This window comes from Pogoniulus pusillus, chromosome 6 (assembly GCF_015220805.1).
Source record: "Pogoniulus pusillus isolate bPogPus1 chromosome 6, bPogPus1.pri, whole genome shotgun sequence".
Taxonomy (NCBI): Eukaryota; Metazoa; Chordata; class Aves; order Piciformes; family Lybiidae; genus Pogoniulus; species Pogoniulus pusillus.
In genome coordinates this window covers 46970450-46993489 of record NC_087269.1, presented here as the reverse complement: position 1 = coordinate 46993489, position 23040 = coordinate 46970450, and the positions used below count along the sequence as shown (strand labels likewise).

The following is a 23040-nucleotide window of genomic DNA, read 5'->3' as shown; positions in this document are numbered from 1 at the left end:
GGAATGAGACAGCACAAAGTTAGGTGGGAATGTTATCTGCTGGTAGGAAGGCTCTTTAGGGGGACCTGGAGAGGCTGGATTGATGGGCTGAGGCCAATCATATCGGCCCTTACAAGGCCGAGTGCTGAGTTCTGCATTTGTATCACAGTAGCCTCATGCAGCGCTACAGGCTTGAGGTTGCTTGGCTGGAAAGTTGCTCAGCTGAGAGGTATCTGGGGAGTACTGGCTGACATGAGCCAGCAGTGTGCCCAGGTGGCTAAGAAGGCTATCCTCATCCTAGCCTGCTTTAGGAATAGCACTGCCAGAAGCATTAGAGAAGTGATTGTCCCACTGTATTTGGCACTGGTGGGGCTGCACCTTGAGTACTGTGCCCAGTTTTGGGCGACAGTACAAGAAAGATGTTGAGGTGTTGGAGTGGGTCCAGAGAAGGGCAGCAAAGCTGGTGAAGCATTTGGAGAATAGGTCTTATGAAGAGTGGCTGAGGTTGTTTAAGCTGAAGAAAAGGAGAGACCTTATTGCTCTCTACAACTACCCGAAAGGATTGTGAAGACGTGTGTGTTGGTTTCTTCTCCCAAGTCACAACCTGTGGGGCAAGAGGAATCAGCATTAAATGATGCCAGGGAAGGTTTAGGTTGGAAATTGCTATGCTGAAAGAGCTATCAAAGTCTGGAGCAGGCTGCTTAGGGAAGTATTTGAATCACCATTCCTGGGTGTATTTACAAGCCATCTAGATGTGATGCCTAAGGATAGTAGCAGCCCTAGTGGAAGTAGATAACTCGATGATCTTAAAGGTCTTTTCCAAATGTTGTGAATCTGTGAATTGTTCTCCTGTAGCAAGCAATAAATGCTATAATGGTAAAGCGTCAGTAGCATTTCTGACAACATAACAATTACATAAAGAATTGAAGAACTTAGAGAAGGAAAATTTTACTCATATTCGTTTTGTAAAACAAAACATGGGTAACAGTGTTTGCAGTTGTGTTATTTGATGTTGCTATTATGGATGGAGTTGCATATGTTGTAATATATTCAGCTTTGCAGTCAGCAGTAAACTCTTCTTGCAAGACAGTTCTGTCCTTTCTGAACCAGAAGTCATGTGCAGTTGTGCTTTTGCAGTCTACTGTGTGCACACACCTCCCTTATCCATGTCAAAGACTCTTATCAAAAAGATGTATTTGTTCTGCATGATACAGCTGTCACAAAACTTCCTTATGCAACTGATATAATGTAATATTTGTTTGAACAATTACTTCAGTGGATTGTACTAATTTCGATACCACTATAATATAGATAACTTTGCTGCAAAACTCAGGGTAGAGCCAGGTGAATTATTGTGGCATTTAAGGCTTTCCACTGTAAATAAGTGTTTTCAGAAGCTTGCCCAGGTATACAGGAAAAAAGTGTGAAGACTGGCTGATGCTGTTGGTAGACTGGGGGAGAATTAGTTTAATATGCTATATTTTGTGACTTAAATGGAAATTACTTTTTCAAGTTCATCCCTTCATAAAGTATTTCAGTAGATGCTGTTGTGTTTTTGGGAAATAGAGCTCGTGGCTTTGTGCAACCCAAGAATTTCCTCCCACCCCCACTCACTTTTTAAAAAAAAAGAGAAAAGTTGTTGAGCTGGTACACTTTTGGATAATAATTGTTAAAAACATAGGCACATCTGCTAAAGAATGATTGCTTGTTATGGCATTTCATTTTCTTCCTTTATTTTGTTTTTCTTCAAACAATACTAATTGTGTGGATCCACTGCATGGTGGTTTTGTTACTTAGATTTCTCCACTTTTCTCTGACAAGTTTATTTGAATAGCTCCTAATGTCCTTTGTTTCTTTTTGGGACTAACGTGGAGTTGTGAAGAAGATTGAGCCAAACTCTTTTCAGACACACAGCAAAAAGATGAGAAACAGTCATTACAGGTTGCAGCAAGGGAATTTCCAACTGTTTTTAAGGAAGGACTTTGTGGTGAGAAAGAGGCTGTGGTTTCTCTACCCTGAGTAATAGTCGAAGCTCAACTGGACAAAGCCTCAAGCAATCTAATTTAGCTTTGAAGTTGCCTTGGTGTGAGCAGACCACTGGACTGGATGACCTCCACGTGCCCCTTCTAATTTAGCATTATGATTCTGCAGCATGATTGGTGTGGTCGTTGTTAAATGGCCTGAGTTGTAGCAGCTCTTTGATTTGATATTGGTAGTAATATTCAGCTATTTTAGAAATTAACTTTGTGCACTGTGTATGTGCAATAAGGCTTGTTGCAGGAGCATGTTCTGCTCTGGAAATCTGCACCTGAGTCTTTCATGGCAACTGCAGCTGATAGACTTCTCTGATAAGAGTACTGTAAAAGCACCACTGTTTTGTTTCATGATACGTGAAAAGCACTTCCAGGTTGCTGTTCAATGAAAGCATAGAGTCTGGGAAGCAAAGTCATGGATGTGCCAGTTAGTGTTACTGGAGGTTTTGCTAAAAAGTATTTCAGGGGAGAATGAAAAACTGTTCTTGATCATTGGAAGCTAAGGATTTAATTTTAAAAACTCCAAACAACCAACCAAAAAACCCACTCTGATGAAGGAAATGAATGCCAGAATAGGTAGGAAGGCTGTAATGTATATTTGTAAGGGATTTGGTTGAAAAAAGGGGGTGGTGGTGTGTGTTTGTTTTTTAGATGTATGTCCTGTTGTCTTGTGGAGAGGAAAAAAAAACCCAACCTGTTCAAAGGTTCTTTTATTTGTCTTAGCTAACTTCTTTTGTGCCTTATTTTTCCATTCACAATAAAGAAAGCTTGCACTCCACTGCTTGATTAACAGATAGCAGTAATTTTGCACAAATAGGTGCCATGTTTTTATAACTAACCTCTTCAGTTTGATTCACAGGGAAGTCTATCTTCAAATGTTGTCCTCTGTAGTTTTAGGTTTGTGAGTTGCTTTCCTTTTTCTTACAGACGTTTCTTCTGTGTCTAAGATGTGAAACGGAGAGTGAATCTTTAATCTTGGCCAGTGAGAGGATTAATCCAATAATTGTGTTCATGGAGATACAGATATTTCTTTTCTCTCTCTAGGGTGCAGATTATTTCTGCTAGAAGCATGAATAATTTGCACAGTGTGTGCTTGTGCATATTTTCCACTGTCCGATTAAGAGAGTGTATGTATGAAAACATCCCCTTGAACTTTAATCCTAGTCTGGAATGTTCCTCCATGACTTTTGTGAGACTGAGGCTTTGTAGTATCCTCTCTGTGGACTAGTGATCGTTTGTTTATCTCTTCTGCCTACTGTTTTCTTGCCTTGGGGAATGTGCAAGTGGCATCTTGAAACTGGGCTTCAGTTTTTAAGAGGTCTTTGTGAGTTATGTGAAAGAGAGGCATTTGTTTTTTCTTGCCACCTTCCCAGTCTGTGCAGCAATAAGACACACAAAACTGGAAGGTAAACAACAAAAGAGATGGAAATAAAAGCAAGAATTCAAAACAAAGCATGACATATTTTTAAGAAGCCTTTAGCCTCATCTGTATAGCATTTTAAATCGTTGAAGAAAATGCACTATTGTTAAAACTTTTTGATGGTTTTATTTATAAGGTGGAAAAATATTTTCACCATAATTAGGTAACTCTTAATCATAGCAATTGCATATTTATCAGTGTGAGGGGCTGTTATTAATGTAGCTGTCACGCACAAACACATTTCTGCATTAAATCCATTTAGTATGTGCATTATTCGGTCTAGAATGTCACCAGGACATCAAAGCCCCCTTAGGCATAAGAGCACAGTGCCCTGCTGTGGCTGCAGAAAGGGCTTGATCAATAAATGTAACATGTTAATGCAGAGCAAATAGAATAAAAGATTTCTTTGACAAGACATGAAAAATCACCTTGTGGCAGCTGGCATGGTGATGCCATTTCAGCGGAGACACTAGCAAAGTTGATCTGACAAGTAAAGAGGAGAGATGATGGTTATAAGGTGCTTTTGTTTCAAACTTCTTTCTTGACCTGTCAGGTTTTGAAGGAGCCTGAATGGCCCTTTTTTGTCATGTGAAAATTGTAGTCTTAGGCAGTTATGAAGCAGTTATCTCTTCTCAAATTGTGAATGCTGCTGTTTAATTGATTCACTTAGCATTTGAAACTGTCACGCATTAATAATTGCTAAATCCTGTAGATACTGCTCCAGTGTGTCATGCTTAAATGTGTAGTTATCAGAAAATTAATATCCTTAATGAACCGATGCTTTCAAACTAGCATTGCATGAAATCTCTTTTGCCCTTTCATTTGCTGAAGGTATATCAGCTAGTTTTCAGAGAAACCCCTCCCTATAGCTGTGTGCTTTGGGTTTGGGCTTTCTTTTTTTTTTGATGCCCGACAAATGCCAGCTTTGCTTTGGGTACATAGTGTGCTCAATGACAATAAATACAGTAATTATGCTGGAGTTAGTAATTAACGTAATTACAGTCAATTACGACAAATACAGTGCAGAGCTAAATAAATGAGGGTGAGAAATTAGGAAGCTAATTGATTTACCTTACTTTGTGCTTTTTCTTGCAACTAGCAGTTGCAGATTTCCTGCAGGAAAAGGAGAGTTGTTTACAAATAAGTGATTGTGTTTTGAAATTATTCTGGTTTCTGGCTTTTGCTCCTGTTTCATTTTGCACTGAACTGACAGGGTAGTGGTTAGAAAGAGAAAAGACTTTGTGTTCTGTATGCTCTGAAGGAAAATGTACTTGCTTTAATTTTAGATTCTTGCAGTATTGAAGGGAGGAAAAGGTCATGATTCTTCAGGAAACACATGGCTACAGAAATTTTGGTGACATATTTTAATCCCCTTAGATCTGTCCTGGGTTTTCAATAAATGGGTAGATGGATGTCTCTTAGATATTAGAAACAATCTGCACAGCACTGGATAGCTAAAGAAAGAATTCAAACTGAAGTAATCCAAGTGTGTTGAAACAATATGCCCTTGTTCAGCCATCAGCTTCAATAATTTAGAACTACTGGACCAGTAGAGATGCATAGTATCATAACATTTGTGCACATTATAATTGCCTGTTTTGTTTCAAGATGATTTATAGTATGTTGTCTGAAATAAGTGTATTGGAGCTGTGCAGTTAATCTGTTTCACTTGCCTTGTTTTTTTGTTTTTCTTCCAAGCATGACCACAGTTTACTATGTGAAAAGAGAATTAATTTGTTTAAGTACTGAAGATTTTTTTTGTATTGCTGTTTTTAAAAAAAAGATGTTTAGCAGTAGCCAACATTTCCTGTACTCTGGGAAAAATAATGGTTTACAACTGCTTGTAAATGTTATACTTGAAATGTTTCACTGTTTTGAGATGAATGGGATTGTAATTAGAGACTTCAACAAAGAGAGAGCATTTTCATAGTCAAGCAGTGTGAAATGTATAGATTCTCCAGCAGTGTATCACACTTAAATCAGTAGGTTTGAGGTTGAGGTGGATACTTACAGTTTACTTTTTAGGGATGTCCTGCAGTGAATATCAGATGCTGGTTTTTAAGTTCTCTTGAAATGTTATGACTGTCTGACAGGAATTGTACTTTGACACTTCTAAGGGTGGTCATTCTTTAGAAACAATTCAGTTGGAAATCGGTTTGCTAAATGAACTTTTTATGTTCAAGGAACTATTTAAATGATTTAAAATTTACAGATGTCATGGTCTTTTGAATGAAGTTTTACATGTTTATTAGTCACTGGGGAAGACTTTATGCATGGTTATACTTTTACTGAAATAACTATGAAATAGTCTTACCCTACTAGGTGGACTGAAGTCAAGTACGATGATGGGTTCACTTGCTATTTGGGTAATACCTAGGGAGTTGTATAGAGACAAGTTTTATGGGGGGGGGTGTGTGTGTTGTAAAAACAGAAGGAGAGTGCCACTAACAGAAAGGATTTTAGACTTCAAGTACTAATTCTGCCTTTGATAGTTGATAGACAATCAAAACTAAATCTATTCCTTGCTCTCTTCTTCTCTTCCTTCTCACCATGCTTCCCACTTTTGACAAGTGTAATTTCAACAGGAACCAGATGTGATTGGGGTAATGTATAAGGAAAACTTTTTTCCCCCATATAAAATCTTCAAATAATATTAAAAAATACTATTAAGACATACCTTAATTCAGCAGTTGCAACACCTGTATCCTGTTATTATCTCAGCTTTAAATAAGGCTGTACAATATTAACCTTTACAAAGCATTACCTGTGTATGTTTTTGTAACTTATGTATTTTCCTCCTGTGTCATATTTGCAGTCATTGATCTGTTAATATGAAGGGTGCCAGTGAATGACTAACTTGAAAATGAATGACTTGTGTTGTCTGTTTAAATGTATCACTGATTTCAGCATACTGTGCCAAACATGCAAGTTGTTTTTCTTTCAAGGATGAGTTATTTTTCTGAACTCAGTAGTATATAAGGGCAAACTTAGAGTATACATTGTATTTCAATCTTGTCCTGGTGGCTGTTATCTTCTTCAGTCTCAACAGCCTCTCTTTTTCTCCATTGATCCTGGCTTCACTTTTTATGGCTGTATAGTCACTAACAGACTGTGAAAACACTATACTGTATATACCTTTGACCCCCAGCACTGGCCATTACCCACTGATTTACTGTATCTGGCAGATCAGGAGATAAGATGGCTTTCTCTTCTGTGTTACTCAAGGAGGCTTAACGTTGTGGAAGAGTTTGTCTTGAGAGTGTATCATATGGCAGAACTGGGCAAAGGCTGGTTATTATCTGAACCTTTGGTGGAGGAGTCAGTGTGTGTTCATACTGTGTAGTGGAGAATTCTTGGGAAGATAATTTGGTTAAAATGCTAAATGTACTGCACAGGTTTGATGTTAAGTAAAACAAGGTTGTGAGTGTGAAGGGTTACATTCTGAAGTATAGCTACTGACTGTTGCTCTGATGGATGATGGAAATTGGTGGGTTTTCTTTATGACATCCATCTCTAAGGGGGCTGTTGCAGTCATGATTGAAAGTGAAAGCTGTACTCCTTAGCAAAGGCAAGTCACAAACTCCTTGGACTTGACCAGAGATCAGATGCCATATTGAGCACCATTGACTCAAGGCTGTTAAGAAGACCTTTTGACTGAGGTGGAGCATTTCCCAGTGCTCAGATAGTGTTTGTTAGTTTTGGGTTTTTTTTTGTCTTTGATTTCATGGACAGTAAACTCTTTTGTCTTGATCTTGTTTCCATTGTGAGACTGAAGTTGCTTTCTGGAGTAATGCTGGTGGCTAAATCCACACAGTCTACGCTTTTTAGTCCGGATACCCAGAGGGCTTAATTCAGTCTAACAGTTCTCAGTCTTAAACAAAAGATTTTTTTTTTTTTTTGTTTTGACATGGAAATCTGTGTCAGATGGAGAGAAAATAACGTAGTTAATAAATGGAAGACTACCACAATCTATTGGTATTTGAAATAGTTCAATGGACTTCTCTTAGTTTTCAAAGAATGTCGGTAGTCTTGCTGGCTGCTTCTGGGTAGCATTTGCTTACCTGATTTTAAGACTAAGAACTACTTTCTTCTTAAAGAGTTTTTGGGGTTAAAGAAAAGAATGTGGTAAAGAGCATGTTATAATATTCAGATGGACCATTCTTACTTTCTGACTTCCTTAACCTTTCTTACTCTAAACAGTATTTCCTCACCACTGCTGCTTTGAAACAAGAATGAAGGACTGCGGACATAGCTGTTGTCTGGGGACAAGGAGCTTGACTGAGGAGAAGAACCTGTATTAACCTTGGAGCTCTTGCCTCTGTCTTTTTCTCTGTTTTGTTGAAAGGTATCTTCCTCTCTTCTTAATGAAGTGACCAAGATTCCCAGCGTCTAATTGCAGATATAAAGACCTTGGCTAGTTTTGCTTGCTGTTCCCCCAGTATTCAACACGCCTGCTGAGTGGTCATGGTACAAAGAGTGAGTTGGCATTTGGGAGGTAAAATCCTTACAAAGCTTTTGTTTGTGCATTGCTTGTTTGTTGCATGTTGTCATGTGTGGTTTGTGCCATTTCTGAGATCCTGCATTTTACATAAATCATCTTTATGTAAATTATCTTACACATGATTTTTCAGTTTAAAAAGACAGCCTCCAAACCCTTAGGTCATGCAAGTGTGAAGAATAATGAGTGGTGTAGAAGTGCAAAAGGGCCATGTGTTTTTCTGGGGCTCAGGAGCCAGCGTGTCAAACCAGACATGGTATACGATAATTATACTGTCTTTAAGGTCATAGTTAATGCAGTGCTGTAGCTCAGTTGCAGGCTTTACCCATGAACTCATGCTGGCAATCATGTGAAATTTTATGATTTTTATTTCTGGTTTTGTGTTATTACTCCTAGCCTTTGTTTTTGACTATGCTTCTCTGAGTTACTGTTACTCACTGGTAGAGTTGGAAGATCATTTCCTTTGTTTTTATTTCTTCTCCATATTTAACTTAATTTCCCCACTGAATCAATAAATCATGCTTTATGTGGTACAGCCAATAAGAATTTACTCATTTTTGAAGCCATCTCATTGCTGATTTCCCTTACTACCGGAAAGACTAGAGAAATCACTTAAAAATACACAAATAAAAGATGCAAAATATGAATGTGGGGGAAGATTTTATAATCCATCCTGAACTCAGGGAAACTGCAAACTGGATTAAACTCAAATAGTCTCTCTTCAAGAGCTTAAGTCTTTAATGTTTTTTCTGTACAGTTGGTGTATGATTTGTACTGCCATGCAGTAGTAATACCTGCATGTGTGAACACCTTCAGTTCAGTTTTCCATAGGAAGTGTAGTGTGTATGGAATGCTGTTGTCAGATGTAGTTTTCTGGCATTTAATAGGTATGGACACAGGGAGAAAACAGCATCTCATTTCTAAACATCTTTATAATTATATGTGCAATGCTTTTTATATATATGTACATTATATAGTATTTGTGATGTATTTTAAAAAGTAGCATATTTGGTCTGCTTGGATTCAGCACTTGGAATAGAGCTTTATCAGTGATAAGTGTCTATGCAACCTAGAAAGAAAGATTATTTTTACTTACATCTTAAGATAAAATGCATCAGAGATGGGTGATTTCAGGACAGAACTTACCTTGCAGTAATTGGACCAAAATGGGAGCAGTCTTGGGGTGAAAAAGTACTTAAGTAGCAACAAAATACAAATCAATCTCTTGATTTGTTTAATACAAACCTACATGATTACAGGCTTTTGTTATTTTTAAATTCTCCTTCCTCTTAAACTCTGCTAAGTTTTCAGTATTCATCTCTGCACCAGCTTTTATTGAGGTCCATAGGAAGAAAGTTGCATCAGCAGTGTTGATAGCCCAGTGGTAATTGATGCATATTTGGGTAACGAGCTGTTTAGCGTGGGTATCAACTCGCTGTATTTGGGTTGGGTGAAAGTCAAACACTTGCTCTGTCAGTATTGTTACACTGAAGACTGGAGTGACAATGTTTGGCTTGTTACTCATCCACACCAAGCTTTCTAATTCTGTAAAATAAAACCTTTTGATTTTTGTAAAACAAATCCTTTCAAGTTTTGTAAAACTAACAAAGGGAAGAAAAAGTTAAGGGGTTTTTTTGGAGGGGATTTTTGTTTGGTCTTTAGTATGAAGCGTATGTCCTGTTCTCTCAGCTAGTTCATCTTCATATAATGATTGGACTGCAACTGTTTGGACTGCAAATGCTCAAGTCTTAATTTTTGAATTTGCCTTAAGCACTGTTTTTCAGTGCTTGCTTTGCTGAATCTTAAAGATGGGGAATAAATATACTTAAAATATACTTAACGGTGTTGAAAATGCGGCTCACATTTTATAAGCCAACTCTGACTTTGCCGTTTGGCAGGTGGTCTGAGTGGTGCTGTTTGTTCCCTGTGAATGTGCCAAATGGAAAGACATCATAGTGCTCAGCGTTTTGAAATTGCATTCAGAAATGTGTGCTGCCTTTCCCTTAGAATGTTAATCTGTGATCAGACATGCCGACAGGGAGCTCAGTTTCTGACTAACAGAAGAGCTTCCTATTACCTGCATTTAATAATTACACAATTAGTTCCCAGCCATCAGGTTGAGGATCAAAGTTAGCATATGCATTTCGTGTAAGAGGCGTATTCTTGGGGTGACTTATATGGCTTCTTTAGTAATTAGCTTGGGTATTGATTCATAGTGAGCTTTGTTTGTTTGTTTATAATTTAGTTTTAATTTCCTTTTTTATTGTTTTGAGGTCAGTGCATTGTAATTATAAGTCCTTAGGTGCTGGAGTGCAACAGAGTGGCTTTTAAATAGCGCTAGTGAAGTTCTAATTTGGTGACGGTGGTTTCAGATCCTTGTTCATCTATTTTTTGGTCTCATTTTCTTGCTAAAAATTCGTTTAATTTCTTGAGTGTTGAGCCTCTTAAAGCACAAGGAAATGCAGCAGAGTTTTCTTTGAACCATTTTAGAGGTGAAGGATCCAAGATTTGCTGTCTTGCCGTGCTGCAAGTCCATGTGGCAACAAAGGCACAGCATAAGGATGCTATGTTTTGAGCTCCTAGGACTTTCAAGACTTTTAAGTTGGCTAGAAAAGATGAAAACTTAACCTCATGATGCAGGTGATGGAGTATACTGATTATTTTAGAGCACTTAAAGGCTGAGGAAGAGGTACTCCTGATGTGCCAAGGATTAACAGTGTATTGAATATTCAGAATATATATATTCCAACACAGTTACGTTAATTTGACAATTCATTGTGTGGGTATTAAAATTACAGCTGCTCAAGGATCTGAACACTTCCTATCTATTATCTTTCATTTTATACACTATCTTGGACAGTCATGTACTTTGGAATAGCAGTCATGTGTGAAGGTGATTATGGTGGGGTGGCTTTGGGGAAAAATTGTCAAATACTACATTTTCTGAGAAATGGAAACTAGCCAACTGAGAGGCTGTCTGTGTCCAGCTTACTTCCTTCCCTTACTCTGTGCCTTCTTTTCTTCCTCCCCACTTTTCTTGCTCCAGCATCTTAAATCACCAGAAGGCTGCTGAAGGTGCTGCTGAGAGATTTGAGTGCAGGTGCTACATGAGGTTCTTGCTTTCTTGTAAATGCCTTCTTTTTGTTAGCCGTGGTACTTGTAATTGACAGCTAGGCATTAGCTAACTCAGCTGTTCCTGTACAGTACTGGCTCTCATTCTACCCAGTGCACAATTAGTAAATTGTCTTCCAGCCTAAGCGGGTCAGAGGGTAGCTCAGTTTTTTCACTGTTAATTTCTTTAAGTCATACCAAGGAATAGTCTGTTACTACCATTAATAACAAGGCTTTTGAAATGTGGACATATCTCCAGTGAGAATCTGTCTCAATTCCTTTAACGTGGGCCACAACTTTGCTACCATATTACACTGCAATCACAGGTGGTTTGGAAACAAAAGCTTCACCTGCATTTAAACGACTGGCTAGGGGCAAAGAAGTTTCTAAAGTTAAGGAGACTAATGCCTTACTGTAGGTTTTGTTTTGACCATCGTTTCTACTGGTTGTTAAATGGAGTAAGAGAAGACATATGTCTGCACTGAGCTAAAAGTGAGTGGACAAGTGTTCTTTTGTGTGGTTTAGTACACCAGATGAAAGTCTTGGGTGCTGTAGCCCTGGTATTTTAAACCAAAGTATAAGGGTGAAATCTGCTTTAAGGTGCTATTTTGCAACTGGGACAAGAAAATTCTTCCTGCGTGGGGACAGAAACACGCAGGAAACACTTAGGTCTCATGTAGATAGAAAAAGTAGCATTGGAAGCCCTTGAAGACAGCTGGTATGTACAGCATAGCCTATTATTATTATATAACCTGGAGTGCAGAAATATCCCCTATACTGTAGCAGAATAAATAATTCCTGTATTTAGGCACAATAGTGTCAGAACTCATCAGTAAGCTTCACTGTACACACAAAAGCATCAAACGTTTCAGGTTCTGTGCCTTTTGTGTAATGCTTTGTGAGGTCATAATCTAAATCAGATTTCCAGAATGATCCTCTTGCTGAAGATTTCCATACAGCTTTCATTCTAAGGAGAATAAAAAAAAGTAAAAAGCTTCTGCACCTTAGTAAGTGGAATGAAAGCCTGTTCGCATAGCACAGGTCACATAGCTTGCACTAGGAATCAAAAATGATAGTTACAGACTTACGTTAAAGGTTCATTTGTAGGTTTCTTAAAACAAGTAGTATCTGAACTTAGCTCTGTGTCGAGAAAATTTGCTTACTTAAATGACACTGCTGCTTTTCAAACCTTTTACCATTGGCAGAAAATAATAGACATTTCCTTTCACTAGATTTTCCATGTTGAACACAAGATTCTTGACGTTTGAATCTATCCACTTGTACGGAAATAACCTTATTCTCATTCTAGAGTGCATTCACACTTGTGCATGTATGTAGAAAGCTAGGTCTTACTTGTCTCCACCCTGTGCAGGTCTGGTTTTCTGCAGTCTTTTAAAACCTGTGCCTTGTCTTTTTGCTACAGAGCATGTAATTTATTTTGTTATTTTAGGGCCTTCGAGTCTCTTCAAGTGATCATTGAACAGAGCGAATAAATTGCTGTTAAGATTCCCTCAGTGGTGATTCCATCTAAGCCAACCACAAGTAGTTTATTAAAAACAAATAAGCAAAATGCCACTTTTCCCTCATTTGTGTAGCTAGCAGAATGCATGCGAGCAGAGAGCATTGACATCAGAGAGTTTTGCGTGGCAGAGTCTTTTGAGAGTCCCGAGTAAACGATACTATGTGCAAACTTGACAGTCCCTCTCCGTGCATGACATTGTAACTTCCAGCTTTTATGTTATTTAAATACAGTAAAATGTACCCTCTATAAAATTGCAGATGCTGCTACACTTCTGTTAAAGCATGGTAACACTTGCCTTAGGAAAACTCTGAGGATGGTGAAAGAGTTAAGCAAAGCAGCCACAAACCATTTTCAGCTTCTACTTTGCAGATACAACCTTTTAAGCATACCTACATTTACCTGCAATGGCAATCGTTTTGCATTTTAATGACAAATCAAGTACGCTAACTTGCATTTGAAACGAAAGTGCCTTAAATGTCTCTGGCTGTCAGAATGAGATGTTAGGAGCTTGATGAAAAGAGAACAAAGAAGACAAAGTATGAAGCCTAGATACAGAGCAAAATGAAATAAAACCTTGTATGGCCTGTCAGGGGTGTCAGTTGATATTCCTATCTAAAGCACATTATAGTATTACTTTGCAGCTCATAGCTTACTCATCTGTCTTTTTTAATTCATCACATTCTAGCCCACATCTTTTAAGTCCCATGTGTCAACAATGGAAGAAATCTGTTAATTGACAAATGAGTGTCACAAATGTGAATTGGTGCCTTTACATCAGAGGCAGGTAGTCTCTGTTGTTTTTTGTCGGCTCTATTATTGGCATAAGCCAGTGTAAGACATCTGTCTTTGCCAGAATGAGAGATGACAGCCAAAGAAGGGCTGTCATTGTTTTAGTGCATGTTCATTCTGCTGAGATACTGTATAAAGATAAAATGTCAGTTAAAAGAATATGAAAAACTATCGGGAGGAAGTCCTTAAATTACTTGAGAAGGGGATCCGGGAATTGGTGCCAGAATTGAAATCCGAACGTTCCAGTTTGCATCTATCACATCAATTTAAAAATAATACTTTCTGAGTAACTGGGTCAGTTTATAAGGCATTTAGGAAAATGTTATGTTGTGTTGGCATAATTAGCTCATAAGATGGAAGGAAAAACATACCTCCACAGGATATGAGTTTATTACAAGTTCATTTTTCAGACACATATGGAATTGTCTCAATAAAAATGTGCGGTGCAGCATCTCTGGCGTTGATTTGCATCTGTTTTGAAATATTGAAATTGCTCCTTTCCAATTTCTTTTTCTGTTATAGTTCTATTTTAGATTGATGAATAACATAATGAAATAAAAAGCGTAGCCAGCTGTGAGTTGATGAGACAATTAATAGGAAGAAAATTATTAACGTAGTTCTGAGGTGTCTAGCGGGTGTACAGTATGCAAAAGTTACTCTCAAGTCACTGAATCCCTTCATTGCAATAAATGACTTTTTAATATCAGCGAAAGTGAGAGGAGGAGAATGCTTTAATGGAAGAGGTTGAAAAGGGAAATAGAGTAAGAATGTCATAAAAGGCTGCCATTTTGCTTTTTACTTTGCACCTGAAGTCATAAGAAGGTTAGATCAGCACACTAATCCTCAGCAACTTCAACAGCTGGTGCTGCACGACGCTGCCATTGTGCCCCATTCCTTCCAAAATGACCTGTGGGTTCTAAACCATCTTGTCTGAACTTCAGGGTGTTTAAGGACTTCTGTTACAGCATCTAGTGGTGGACTAACTCTTGATCCGTAGGGAGACTGGCTGTGTCGAAGTTGCAAGCTGGATGATTCCGAACAAGAATTTGTTAAAAGTCTTAAATAGAGCTCTTGGTGTAGTAGAAGTTCTCAATTTCAATGCTACTTAATATAGATAGGATTATAATTCATAACTTTGTATGATTTGTGCTAATTAACAAGGGAAAAAAAAGTTTTAAAACCTTGCTTCCAGCAATGACTTGAGCAGCAGAATTTTCCCCCTCATGTTTTTCCCTCCTCTTCCTACCATTGGAGAGTGGGGCTCTCCAATTTGGTTTTTGTCTGATAACTGTGATTATCTCCAAGATGCCTTCTGGCTCTTTTACTTCAGTCCATGGTTAATGCTGATTGCAGTTGTAGTTTTAATTCTTGAAAGCAGTAACAAAGCTAAATATATGTTAGTGAAGTTAATATGTGCTAGTAATTTTTGTGGGTCTGTTGTGTCTTGGGATCTGAAAAGCTTAGCATGGTTCCTTTTAACTCTTCAGCTAGAAGTTAAGGAGAGATCTGAATGTGGGTTAGGTGTGAATTATAATGAGGCTGATATAAAAATTATTAAATAGTTTATTAAATAGAAAAAAACCCTCCCCAAACTTATTTACAATGAACACACAGGGATTCCGTTCTGCGCTTGGTAAAGCTGTGTATACATTCTCCAAAGGTATACTTGACTTGAGAAGAGTTTTAGAACTTTAAACAATTGGAGGGAGTCTTCTGGCACAAGCTGCTGCTTAAAGGTTAAACGTAAAGCATAAACCTTTGCCAGCTGTAGAAAAGAGAGTTAATTTAGTCGTGGTCCTGCATCTCAATATTGGTAATCCAAAACTACATGCAGGTGCATAAAGGAGGAAAGCATAGTCTCGACCGTGGGGTGGCCTTTCTACGTAGTGATGGTGCAGGGCGGGGATGGGTTTTGCTGCTGGCATGGTTCAGATGGAGCACATTGTCTGACAAGGTCCACGCACACGAGGCAAATCCTCCCTGCCTTTCAGGAGGCTACTGGATCAGCCAACCACCTGGGTGAAATAGGGTCCAGGCTTACGGGCTGGTACAGTCCGATCGGGTGCTGTGTAGTGAGAGGGTTGGCTCTCAGCTGGAGCGGCAGGAATGGCAGATCCTGATGTTACTGGGCTGTTCCTACGCTTGACCAGAGTCAAAGTGACTCAGGCTTGGTTGAGCTCAAGCGGGTAGCCGGTTCCAGGAGCGGGGCAAGCAGTTTCAGACCCTTGGTTTGATTTGAGAGATGGGCAGAGTCTTCCATTCATGGGAGAGGCAGAACAGGTAGAAAGGAAACAAATAAGTTGGCTAAGTTTTGAAGCATTTTGGCGAGTGTCTTTGACCAGTAGCAACAAATGAAGATGCCCCTAGAGCCATTCCTAGGTTGTTTTTCCAAAGAAAGGGAGATACACATGTTAAGCATAGTGACCTGTGTCTACCAAAAACAATGCATGGTGCAAACCAAGACCAAATGTGGTGTTTCTGTGGCAGGCTGAGAGGCACCGAGGCATCTGTCTGCTCTTCCCGCTTCTTCCAGCCCAGGAAGGAGGTGATAGTGGGGGGTAAGGTGATAATGTAGGTGCCTGTTTAGGACATGCAAAGACATGTCTTGGATATGTATTTCAGGTATAATTTGGACCTTCCACCACAAATGTATTACTGCTTTGTAAGTAGATCTTCCCTTAAAAAAGAGCACTAAGAGAGAAGATGTTTTTGCTTCCTTAAAGCTTACTTTTTAAAAAGAGGCAGCAAGATTTTTCACAGCTCTTTGGCATTCATTTAGCTAGACAGAATTTTATAAGATTATAATCTTTGAAGAAATATTTGCAGCTTATATATATAGTTTATGTGCCTAAATTAACAACTGTGCTTTTATTAGTGGAAGCCTTTTTCTTCTATTCACAGCCTTAATGGTTCTCACTAGATGTTTAAATTTCCAGTCAAAAGCCATACTGTTGGTGCTATGTAAAGTGCTAGGCACATATTTTCAGGCACAGTTTTTAGTAGTGTGTTCTCAAGTTCAGTTTCCTTTGAGAAGTGGAAAGACAGCATCTGTCTCTGTTTTACAGATGGCAAAAGTGAGACATAAAGGGGCCTTGTTGGTAAATCATAGACGCCAAATATAATTTTCAGCCCTTCATGCCAACTTCATAAACTGCTTCTGCATGTTGTGAGAAGTGATGGTTGACACCTGTCCACCTGCCAAATCTGTAGTGATCCTAGAAGTAGTTTGTTGTCATCTGCTGCACTTTGTGTTACCTGACAGTATATCAACAAGGTGATGACACAGCTGAGGCTAAAAGGAAAGTTAGAAGTTGAATTAATTATAGATATTTCTCACATTTGCTCCCATGTGTTTGAGTGGTGTATAATCATAAAAATGACAGTAATAACAAAAAAGATGTGGGCTGGAGCTGTATCTTCTGTTGTTGTTGGACTTAACTTCTTCCCTAATTAAAAATTAAGAGATGGTTTGTAAGGAGAAGTAGGAAGAACAGATCTCATCCTTTTAAAGGAAGGGAATGAACTTTGTTGTGATAAATCCTAAGTTGGAAATGCAGTTGGAACTAGGTAAGGTACTGTCCTATTCCATACCCACTTCTTACTGCCAGATGTCCTGTCGAGTCTACAGAAAAAAATCAGCTTGTAGAATTAGTCTGTGGATGCTTATGTTTGCATGGCATTGTTGTCACTGTGGATGCCTGTGTTTGCATGGCAGTGTTGTCACTGTTACATCAGCTCTAGAAGGGGAAGATACTGGAGCTTAAATACAGAAACACGGTACATGTGTGTATAGATAGCCTCTCGGCAGCTCCTGCCTCCCAACCGCCAGCTGTCATACAGAATGGGAAGCAGAAAAATATTATTGGCTAGTATTTAGAAACACGTTAGTGGTAATGACTGGATCTCTGATTTTGCTTATCACCTGCTAAATTTTGGCTAATGTAATGCATTTGTGGACCTGTTGAATGCACCTGAAATGATGTTTAAAATATTTGAAACTGCACTGTTTTTTAACAGTGTATGTTGACTGCTTTCTTTTCCCTGCATGCGTCTGGTGCATGGTGGCAGGAGTCTCATGTGACCTATAAAACTTTGCTTCTGCTAGTCTTGTATTTTTCCTCAGCTGAGGAGAAGGAGGTAGTCTGAGACTGCAGTATGAAAATTTGCATCATGAAACATTACTCTAGGATCTGTAGTTCACCATTCTCCCCCTTTGCAGTTAATGTGTAAACATTTTAAGCTTTATTCCTATTGTTTGACTTTACCTTTTCACTGAAAATCCCTCACTTTTTAGCTGCCTTGGTCACATGGGTGCCATTAAAACTATTTCAGTAACAAATTACCCATGGTAATTATTTTTCTGTGGAATGATGGGTGAGATTTAAGGTGGCATTTGTGATATTTTTTTTACACTGTTTCGATTGTTTAAGTAGCCGAGATGAATGGCCATATTGTGATTACTTTGATTTCTGCTTTACTTTCTTTGCAGACATTTTATGCACTATTATTTTAGGATTGCTGAGAGGGATCTTCTTTAAGAAAATGTTTCCATGTGTTGAAATACTTTGTTGGAGTGCTGCAAAGTAGTTTTCCATCTTCCAATTTTACCTTCTTGTACTACTCATCATTATTTTACGTATTCATGACATTTTGTATGCTGGTATTTACAACTTGGAGCTTGTCTTCCATCTCTTGGATCTAGAAGTGTTAGACGCAATTGTTTGGTGGTACCCAAGAGTTGTGATTGTCACTGCATTTAGTTTGTCTTTCGTTGTTGTTGTGAAAATGAGAGGTTTTAAAGTTATATTCATGTCTGCATGCAAATAATTTAAGAGACAAAATAGTCTCCAAATATGTACAGGCTACTGTGAATAACTTCTCTTTCCACATCTTGATAGCTGCACAGAGAAACCTGGGGAGCTTTGGGAGAATAAATGTCCTTTCAGTAATCGCGAGGCATCTACATAGTAACTTCACGGTGTCATTGAAGTTACCGCAGAAATGGATGAATGCTTTCTGTTCCAATTTAAGCTGGTTGAGTGTGAGCCTAAAACTCATAATTGATTCCAAGGCACAGAAAATGCCTTTGTTACATCTAGGCTATGTATAGGCTGTATTTATCTTCCTTTCATTGAGATATGTTTTTTTTTTTAAATGCAGGATCCCTTTAACATGAGCCCTCCATCATTTTTATTTCTCCTTGGATGTTTAAAAAATGAAACCTAAGGCCTGGCTAGTCTTCAAAATATAAATTTCAATCATAAGCTAAGAACAGAGTGAGTTTTAAACAGCTCGCAGAACTTGTTTTTCTCTTCTATAGAATTCTTCCATAGTTTAAAATCTTCTGATGGGTGGATTCTGTTCTCTGGCATCAGTTCTAACAGGCTTTGTTTTCCCTACCAGAATGCTGAGATTTTGGAAAGGTGTAGAGTGGGTATTTCACTTGTTTTGGTAGTCCTGATGGTAGTATATTGTTCTGCAAATACAAGCAACTTCTCTGCTGCTCCATTTTGCTAACCTTTCTGATTGCTTCGTACTCAATTCTTCTCAAATCTCTCCTGTGCTGCCTGAATGCCACCTTGGATGACCCAGGTTTGGACAGTAGCTTAATGTGGAGCTTCTTCACAAATGTGTGTTACTTCCTATACAGGAATTTTGTTCTAGATGATGCATCTGTTGTCCACTTGTTAGGTCAGAAGAGTGCATGCATACTTGAAAACTAGAGTGGGGAAAAAGTGTTGCTGCTCTCTGCTTGTTAACTTTGGTGGGTCTACTATAAAAAAGTGAACGGTCATGAACTTTAAACTTGGTGGCTCAGGAAGTTTTATGCTGCAAGAGAAGACAAAGTATATTTCATTTACCTGTAGAGAAGGAAGCTAAATACTGTGATTGATAGTGTAATCTGTAAGCCCTATCAGTAATGAAAGTCATGAAATGCATTAACTTCAGCCTTATGTTAAGGGCTTGTTCTTTGTCTTCTTGTTACTTCTCATGAGTGCTTCGTCTGTCATCATGATGATTTCTGCGTAGTAATCAGAGGTCATTGTGGAGAACTGTAATCAGAATAAACCCCAGTTTGTCATTTGTGGACAAATAATAATTAGGTGACTGAAAAGAATCAAACCCCATTACCTAATTTCATGAACCCCCCAAAAAAGGGACAAACTCAGAGGAGGGTAAATGTTTTTATTTGTTCTTAATGTATGGTTTACTTTGAGCTCATGATTTGTGTCACACAGTGCTGTCCAGTTGAGTGGTCTGATTGTCCTGTTGGCAGGGCAAGATTAATCCTCGTTTCAAATGTGAACAAATATACATTTACTCCACTGGAGAGGAAATGAAGTGACAACTAAGTAAGTTCATGTTTGGAAAGAAGTTTTGTATTGATCCTGATTTATGTTTCTGTAATAGTCTGTGATGCTTTCTCATTGCATGGCTCCTATAGGAGGGTGGTGGTGGGTTATGTGAAGACAAATGTCTTGGGAACAAAAAGACCCTTTTCCAGCTTCTGCTGGAAGATAGTTCTGGTTCTGGCTCTTCTCTCCCTCCCCCTCCCTTCTGCAAAGAAGTCCAAGAAAATTGCTAACACTGACAGAAGAAGAAAATATGATTTACGATGACATCGCATATTGCCCAAGCAAATCTGTTTGGAGGAAGATTGGTTTCCGTGATGTGTTGAAATAAAGAAACAACAAATCATTCTTGAAGGTGTATTGAGGTTTATTGGTTTGGATTGAACAACTTTTGCCCACCCCCACCCCACTTTTCCACAGACACACTTTTCCTGTTTTGCTTTATCTTTGGGGATCTTAATACTGATGCTAGTAACATAAAGTTGTTAAATTATTTTCGATGCGTAAACGTAGCTGCTTCATGTGGGTTGATGTGATGTAAGAGTGATCTCTGCTGTGTCACTGGAGGTAATACTCAGCTGGTACTCAGTGGCACTGATTTATTAGCTCTAGCAACATTTCATTGCAAACTTGATTTGGAGGTAGTAAGCTTCCTTTGCTGAAGAACTGTAGCAGTCTCATCTGCTGATGGAAATTGGTTGTTTTCAAACAGTATTCTATTTATAGGTACATGACGTAGTGAAACAGGCCTTCTATCAAATACTGTGAACAAGATCAGTCACAATATTTGTGCAGATGACATCATCAGCAATAGAGAAGAAAGCAGATGAATGAAATGCAGACAGTTTCCCAATGCTGAATAGATGAAAAGCAATGCTAACTGGTAAAGTTAGGTAGAGTACACTAGATTTGCAGATAATGCTAGATAATTGGGCTAAAAATGAGTGGAGGTTAGTTATGTGAGTGGCAGGAAAGATGATGACTTAGTGTAAGTCTTAGACTGTGACGTGGACAAAATTCTCAGCTCTGAGCTCAGCTCTCACCTGAGCTGAGACACTGGAGGAGCTTGGAGGCCTCTGTTGGCTGCTGAGTACACATGATTTCAGAGAGGGGAATGTTACCCAAGCCCTGTAAAGGCCTTTTCTTTTAAAGTTAGGTCAGAAATGAATATTTATGACTCTTTCATGAAGTTCTTTTAGTTTATTGTTGTTCTTAACTCCAAGGAAATACAAAATATGCACAAAGAATTGTGGAGATGTCCAACCCGGGTCTTAAGAAATACTGCTTTATCTTTCCACAGCAGATATTAGGGTACTCTCCCTAATGTCTGAGCGCCCTGTGCATCCTTTTGACTCCAAATAGCATAGATTTCAGTAGGTGTTCATGCAGCACATCTTGTGCAAACACTAAAAGGTGTCTGCCAACAGTAGAACCGAATTCAAGCCGACTGATGTCTGTACTCATGCTGATCGTTTCTTGTTTTGTCAACTGTTTTTTTCCTCTCCTGTCTTGTAGTATGGAGTAGTCTTGGGTATAAAATGTATCTAAACTTCTTTTCCTGTTGTGTACCCTCTGAATGTGCCGTTCACACGTCCGTCCTTTGCAGCTAACACTGTTTAGAGAAGGAGAGGCAGGGTTTGCAGCGGGACATACCCTTTCCAGAAAACAGTTGGGAAGTTGGGACTTCTGTCTTGTGTCAATCAAGATGCTTCCAATCAGCTTGTCAGAAACCTTTACCACTTAAGCACGGGAAGAGGAGGGTGCATGTCTCCACAAAAGCAAAATCTGGAGCCTCGCAGGTAAGTGGAATGCTGTCCAGGGACAAGACAGGGCCTTCAGGCTTGTTCAGTGCAAAACAGTGACTGTCTTGCCTTAACTTTGCTGGGAGTCTTTACTTTGCAGGGAGCTAAGAATTAATGTATGGTACTTTATTTCTATACAGAACAAGCACTCTTGTGTGATTGGGAGTCCTATTCCCTATTTCCTCTCCTTTTTTTCCAGTGGTATAATATTATCTTACTTGGTAATTCTTGAGAAGTCAGCCTGATGGATTTTTCTTTTAGTATGTTACATCTCAACCTTTTCCCAGTCTCCTTTTAACCTTGTCAGATCTCTCTCTGAAATTCCTCCTCATATTTTAAAGCAATTAAACTCTTGCAATGTAAATTGATTTACACCTCAATTTTGGTAAGTATGTTTGAGAAACAGAGAGAAACCAATGATTGCAGAAAAACCTGAGTTTTCTTGGGGAGAGCCTGCTTCATGTAACTTATTCAACAGAATCTATATACAGACTGCAGTCAAGTTGATAAATCTTTTAATCATCCATAGAAAAGATGTTCCAGTATTGCAGTAGTATACTCTGCCTGTACTATAACTTAGACAGCCATGACACATGAAAAGATGTCTGCTTTTCCCTTCAGTTAAATGACAGGCATATAGCACATGCCTAGGCATATTCTTAATTGTTTTGTAATACAGGAAAGGAATTAATGTCGTTATGTGTTTTGCTGGGTCAAGATCTTGGTGGATTCCTGTACTCATGTTTCATGGTGTTAACTCTCTACTGATGTTCTTTCTTTTTGTTAATAGTGATCAAGTCACAAAGCAATTACACTCCCAGAAGCTGTCCTTTAATAACCTTTGTCATTTGTCAGAGTGCTTTGGGCCTTTGCAGATTTGGTGCAGACAAGCTATTGGTCTTCCTGAGCTAATAGAGTGTTCTGATGCGCCAGCTCGTCTGACTTGCCAAATTGCTGTTGGTTCAAAGGGGACCTCACTTCAGATTAAAGAAATATTTTGCACCTCTTTCTAGTCGAGGAAAAGATTTTGAAACAAGATGAAAATCTGACTTGCCAACAATCAACAAAAAAAGCCTGTTTAAATCCTCTTGGCCTCCTGTCCTGCAAATCTTAGGTTTTAAGCTTTTCAGTTGTCTTTAGATGTGAATGCAATTTATATTGAACTAGAAAATGTGTAGTGATGTTCATGTGCTAAATTGTGGTGTTCTTATCCTAAGAAATATTTATCATCATAGAATCATGGAATGGTTTAGGTTGGAAGGGACCTCAAAGATCATCTAGTTCCAACCCCTTGCCAGTCTAGGCTGGATGTTAGGAGGAAGTTGTTGCCAGAGAGGGTGATTGGCATTGGAATGGGCTGCCCAGAGAAGTGGTGGAGTCACCATCCCTGGAGGTGTTCAAGGAAAGCCTGGATGAGGCACTTAGTGCCATGGTCTAGTTGACTGTCTAGGGCTGGGTGCTAGGTTGGCCTGGATGATCTTGGAGGTCTCTTCCAACCTGGTTGATTCTATGATTCTCTTTATTTATGAATTG

At 38.7% G+C, this 23040-nt stretch overlaps 1 protein-coding gene across 20 annotated transcripts in view; it reads left to right on the top strand.

The window, feature by feature from the left end:
- The window catches only part of LRMDA (leucine rich melanocyte differentiation associated), a 684296-nt gene that overhangs the window by 49294 nt on the left and 611962 nt on the right, over window positions 1-23040 (top strand). The window lies entirely within an intron of this gene.